Genomic DNA, 6,824 nt, shown 5'->3' with positions numbered 1-6,824 from the left:
CATGCTACAAATTCCGGTAACATTCAACAAAGTCCATCTAATGTAGCCTTCACAACTCAATCCAATCCAACCTGAAGGTTAAAGAACCCTGTTGTCAGGCCTCCACCTCCACCAACCCAATATGTGCAATTTAGTCAACCACCTATAACAGATCAATCTAACCCAACAGCCAACATGTCAAGTTTTATGCCCACACCTCTACCAGCACTAAGGCCGACACTCTGGTTCAAATCTCAACCAGGACAAGGTCCAGCTCTGAGGTCTCATACTTCGGCAAATCCTACTCATGGCCCAATAGCTCCTCCAACAAACCCAACAAGTGGAGGTGATGCAATATCAGCAGAAACAATAGATGCTGCAAGCTCCGGAACCGCTTCAAGGCATTTCAAATTTGTGCCCACTCCCGAGTTCAAGCATCCAGGACTTAGGCCACCTAAGAAGACATGAACTTGGACCACCTTTTGTTGCTATTTTGTATCTTGGCTACAAGCCTTTAGAAAACATGTTTTGGTTCAAAAAAACCTCTATATTTTACTATTTAATACTACTGGTTTTAGGTATAGGCCTTTTGGTTGAGGTCTCTATATTTTGGTTATCTGACTCAGGGCCATGTTGCTGCCCATATTTTGAATGGCATATTATGTGTTAAGTTGTTTCAACAACAGTACTGCTCCTTTATTATGAATATATTAACATGCATTTTTTTTTAATGTAGATACTTACGGCTACTTAGCTAGCATGTATATTTTTTAAGTTTATTTCATGACATATATGCCAATATTTATCAATATAGGGATGAAATTTAACACATTCATCACAGGCCATGGTTCAAATTTAACAAATTCACCACAATAATTTTCATTTCATTCATCATCAAAAGTGTTGTTCACAACTCAACTCTATGAATATAACAAAATTTAGCTATCAAAATTCTACACACTTGCTCTGAACAAGCTTGCAATTACAATTCCACCCAGAAATGCTAACAAATTAAACTCATACCTAATACATCTATTTTCACCCATTTTCAATCTGCAGTAATCTAACTGATCCTCCAAACCAATTAATCTTTCTTCCAACTCATTAATTTTGTTATCCATCACATAACCATGGCCTTCCAATCGATTCTGCTTCTGCTTTGATGTCCCAAATGAGACAGCCTTGTTAGCATCCTCACCACATGAAGATACATAATCATCTAGCCATGCAAAGAAGTTGCAAAGCCATTTTTCACTCTACAAAATGTTTAACATTTGTTATCATATATGGAATAGAAATTGAAAACAAAAAATTAGTTAAACCCTAAAAAACTACCTTGAAGTTTGGGCAACAAAAGAATAATCTGTCTGGATTCTTCACCGTCCCTAACATGAACAATATTGCATGAGAACCACAATAACAAATTGGGGCAACCCATTTCTTCTTCCTCGGAGCTCCAGCACTCCCACTAGGATTCAAGCTCTAGCCTGAATTGTCTCTACTTCGTGGGTTTGATGATGAACAACACTCTCCACTACCAATCATGGTTTCCTAGGGTTTGTATTTGGGTTGGGAGAAGAGTGACAGATTAGCTGCGTGGAATCACTTTGAAACCATTGTGTTTCAGTGAAGCCTAAAAAGAACGTAGTTTTTGGTTTCTAAAGTGGGACAGATCCACCCCCTACCATTCTTTAATGGCACGGCGAGAAACTCGAAAATGACGTAGTTTTATGTCTCTAAAGAGAAACAGATCGACCCCTATCCATTCTCTAACGGTCAACGTGAAACTTAACAGAATGTTAACTTCCAACTCAACAACGTTAACTGACACGTAGACAATTTTCGTTTGTTTTGATCAGAAAAAATGACAGAAAGACCGGAACGTTTTACGAAAGTATGAAACAGGGATCGATTTGTCCCTTTTTTTTGGACTAGGATCGCGATGTCCATAAAAAGAAGGACAGGGACCAGACTTAGTGTTGATTCTAATATATAACACACTATTTTAATCCTTATAAAAAAAAATAACCCTCTGTCTATCACACATAAAAGGAAAAAAAATGACAAAGAAAAAGAAGCAATAATAACACTAAGAAGGACCTTGTGTAGGGGTGCACAAGACCCGGTCCGGCCCGAAGATCCGGACCGGACCCGATAACTTCGGGGCTAATTTGGCTCGGTTTTGTTATGGTCCGGTTAGACCCGAGGTTTCAATAGATGGCCCCGGTTATTTATTAAATCGGGTTCGGGCCAAGCCTTGAGTCACCCGGCCTCGGCCCGTTAGACCCGTGTAGTTGTTTGCTACTTAATATTTTGTTGTTATTGGTTGGTATGACACTATAAATTATTATTATTATGTTAATCTTGTGTTGGTTGTTAACTTTGTTTTAATTGTCTTTTGAACTTTGAATGTTTAATGTGTAATTGATATAATTATTATTATGAAACTTTAAATTATTATTATTAGATTCTAAATTATTATTATGCGAATGTTGCATTGTTATGGAATAATTATTTTTTAATAAAAAATATAAAAATCAAAATATGAAAGAGAGTACTAAAAATAATAAAAAAATTTAAATTTTTTACTTTGGCAGTGATTGAAACAGATCTAAAAAATTGACAAAAATAAATCAGAACAAAGAACATACACAATAAATGAACGAAGAACTACTGGGAAAGTTATGGACTTGCATCCTTTTTATAGAAGAGAATAGAGGGTAGGGTTGGTAGAAAGGGAATAAATTTTTCACTTAATTCTTCCAACAGTATCAACTTTTTCAACGTGAACGCAGAAAGATAGAAATTTTAGCTTCACGTTCAGAGGTGAAAGCACTTCTGGGTTCATCGTTTTAACAAATTGCCAAACATAAAAATGAGACGTTCAAGACACTCAAACAGATTTCTCTTTTCTCTCACGTGAATTCCAAACACATCCATATGACCTATCGCTATTGCGTCTAACTTCATCCAACCTCACAGCAAAACTATGTATCATTACATAAGCTTGTAAAATTGATAGATAACATCCTCATTTGTAAATTCTAAGTTGCATGATATCTTTTTATGACAGCATTGCTATTCTCTTAGCTTGATATCTATTTTCATCATCCCCCGAATCATCATCTAAAAACTTTTTTTTTCCTTCTGGGAATTCTTTATTGAAGTGTGTTCCAAAAAAATTGTTATCGAATAACTCAATGTCCCAAAAATTAGCACACATCTACATTTTATAAAAATACTAACAAATCACAACACAATTAACATTTCACAAATATATATAAATTAAAACCACCATCACGAATCCACATAAAACTACCTTCTAAGCATCTAAGCCATGTTTATCACATTATCTCTTCTCAAGATTTTTCCATTCAATCTATTAACACTTCTTACAAACTTATTCAATAATTTATCAATTAACTCATCTGGTATTGTTTATTCATATCATTTAATATTCATCTAATTCACTTGTCATTATTGCACCGTGTCATATGCTTCCATGTCTTGTGACTTTTTTTCTAATTGCCAATAATCAATTAATTTTTTTCCTTTAAAATTTTGTTTTTTTATCTACCATAATAACTTAAACTATATTTTTTCTCTTGCCGTTCTCTTGACTAAAAGACATATAAGCCTAATCAAGTAGGAAAAAAGTTTCCAATAATAAAACAAATATTAATAAATAAAGATGATATATAATTCCCATTCAAATGAAATAATAAACATTATATAAATAAAGAAAAAGAGAAAAAAGACAGAAAACATAAATAATTAAGATAGAGCATATCATATATGGCTTGGGTTAGAAATTCAAATAAACTTGAGTCATTAATGTCTAAATTGATTGATAATTTAGATATATTAATTGATTTTGTTTCTATCAATGTTAATCTTTTACTAATTCAATTATTAAGTTAGTTAGGACTTGTAGATTATGTTTAATTAAGTCTAATTGACTTTTTTCAATTTGTAGATGTTGATGAATTGAATTTGCTCTTTGTAATGATCATGTTGTAATTAGTGATAAGAATAGTGATCCTAAATTCTCAACTCTTGTCAAGATCTTTTTAGCATTTGAATTTACTTTCAATTCCTAGTTAATTACTTTAATTGTCCTTAGTCTTATCGCTTTACTATTTAATCTATACTTCCTCTTTTAAATCTTATTATTTAAGTTTTTGTCAATTGTGGTCAAACTCCCAATTTTTTCATAGCCAATGATAATACACTTGATTGTGATTCTTAGAGAAAACAACTCAGGATTAAACTCCTGGTTATTGTTTTGAATTTGTGACACTTTTTACTAAACTTTGAGGAGTGTTCAATTTCAGTTTAAAGCTACAACGAATCTTGAGATTTAAACTTGTAAATTTTTTAAATCGGTGTTTAGCACTCATTAAGTTTTTGACACCGTTGTCGAAGAGTTGCAATGTGTGCTTGTTATTGATTATTGTTAATACGTAAATAGTGTGAATAGCTTACTTTTTACTTGTTTTTTTGTCTTTGCTAGTAGTTAGAGCTTGTCTTTTTTTTTCTCCTTGATATCTTTTGTTTCTATTTACTCTTTTTCTATGAATTCTAATTATTGTAATTTTGAGTTGTATGATTATGAAAATATTACAGGAAATAGCAATTTCAATACTAGTTGGCACCAAAGAACCAATTATCAAATGATGGGAGATGTTTACATTTAAGATCAATTTTTATGGCATCAACTTCCTATATCCCACTATGATCACAATTCTCCCTATGATGCATGTCAATCAATGACTATAGTAGTTCTTGCTATGATTATAAACCTCAACCATCATATTCATATGACTTTTATCAATATTGTCCTCAACTGCAATACTCTCAAGTCCCATCCCACCACCATCAAATACCTCCATGGAACCTAAATCTATATACACCTTACCACCACTACCACCCTTATAAGTTTTATGAACAACTATCCTTTAAACCACAACAATTTCAACATCTTTACTCTTATAGTTCTCTTGAGACACTACCTTTCATACACCATAACTTCCTCTAACATGACCAACCTTTTTTTTTTCTCACAATCCTTGATGGAAGAAGCTTTCCCATTGTTGATCCATGAACAAAAGAAATTTTAATCTATCATCAAAGGACGAGATGAGCAATTAGACCCCCTCAAGAAATTGATGGATCAGATTGCTACAACTCTACCGACTACCTAGCCTCTCTTCTCTTGTACTACCATTGAAGGAAAACTTGGGATCTCAAGTGAAAGAAGAGGAGTTGACAAGTGAGTTGCAGCAAGAAGAGGCGAATAAGTGCATTAAATCGGAATGAGTGGTTGAAGGTTTAAGAGGAGTTGAGCAAGGAACGAACTTTGTCATTGAGGATGATTTCGCATCAACCAATCATCTCGATGAGTTTGTTGAACTTTCTTCCTTTGGATATGAAAGCAATGTTGAGGAGGAATGTGCACAACCTCCAAGATACAACTTGAGCAATGAAGATGATGTGGAAGAAGACAGTAACTAAGAGGTGGAGATTATCAAATAAGTGTCAAAAAGAGTAAAAATCACATTGATAAATTCTTTAAAAATCTCTCTTATTAAGTCACCAGCTAACGAATTATTTGAATGGATAATCTTTTTTATTAGGTGCTTTCTTGGTCCACATCAATATGCTTTGTTAAAAACAAATGATCAATTTCGAATTATTTGTGAATTGGAGAATAAGAAAGAGTCAAATATTAGTTCACAACAAAAAATAAGGCTAATGGTGAAAGGAATTATGAGATTTGAGTCCCAAATATGGAGCCAAGCTCAATACAATAGATTTCGGCTAAAAATTTGAATGTGTTCTTTCTCTTTATTTTTTTTTGATATATTTCGTTGTTTATTTCTTTTCCTAGAGAAGATGAAATGTTTGACATTCTAATATAAATAATATAAGTGGACTAAAAATTAATTTATAATAAAATATTGTAACATTATATTGTTTGAGTCATTTATACAATTACATTATTAGGATAAATCTTTATTTTTTTTTTTACCAAAGATAGGAGACTCGAATCCGCAACCTCTTAATTGAGTATGGGGAGATTATGCCATTTGAGTTATACCTTATTGGCAAAATTTGAAAAGATAAAAAACTCGAACCCGCAACCTCTTAATTGAGTATGGGAGCCTATGCCATTTGAGCTATTACTCATTGGCTAGGACAAAGCTTTGTTGTCGAAGTAATAATCAGTTTATTCTCTTCATCTTCGTTTTCATTTCTCATCGATTGAATTCTCTTCGTATATACTTCACAAATGCAATTAATTTTTTTATTTATTATATGAAATGAATATAGCTTTTTCTTTTGTTTTTTAAAGTCCACGCACAAATTGGTAAAATACAAGAGTGAGAGAATTAAGGTAAATGTTGTTGTATCTGTATGCAGAGTTTATTTTGTGATTTTAAAGATATTTAATCCCTAAATTTTTAAGTTTATCAATAATTTGTACGTGCACTACTTAAGAAAACAAACAATTTCAAATTTTTCTTAAAAAAAAAAGGGTTGCCTTTATCTTATTTAGCTAGTTTCGATTTAGAACATAGCATGTTGATTATTTCATTATTTTTAAGGGTCTAATTTGATTATACCTTTTTTTCTACGAAGGAGTATATTATTTATTATTGAACATGATAATCAGTCTCTCAATTAACATGTTAGCTGATTCGAAGTTATCACTTGTTACCGTTTAATATAAGGTGATAAATAGGTGTATTTGGGTTCGAAATTTAACTGAATTCAGCAGACAATAATGCTTTTTATTAGTATTACGTGTGTGAATATAGTGTTGGTGGGTATTGTGATGGCTA

This window comes from Arachis ipaensis, chromosome B03, assembly GCF_000816755.2.
Source record: "Arachis ipaensis cultivar K30076 chromosome B03, Araip1.1, whole genome shotgun sequence".
Taxonomy (NCBI): Eukaryota; Viridiplantae; Streptophyta; class Magnoliopsida; order Fabales; family Fabaceae; genus Arachis; species Arachis ipaensis.
Note: the sequence above shows the minus strand (reverse complement) of the source record.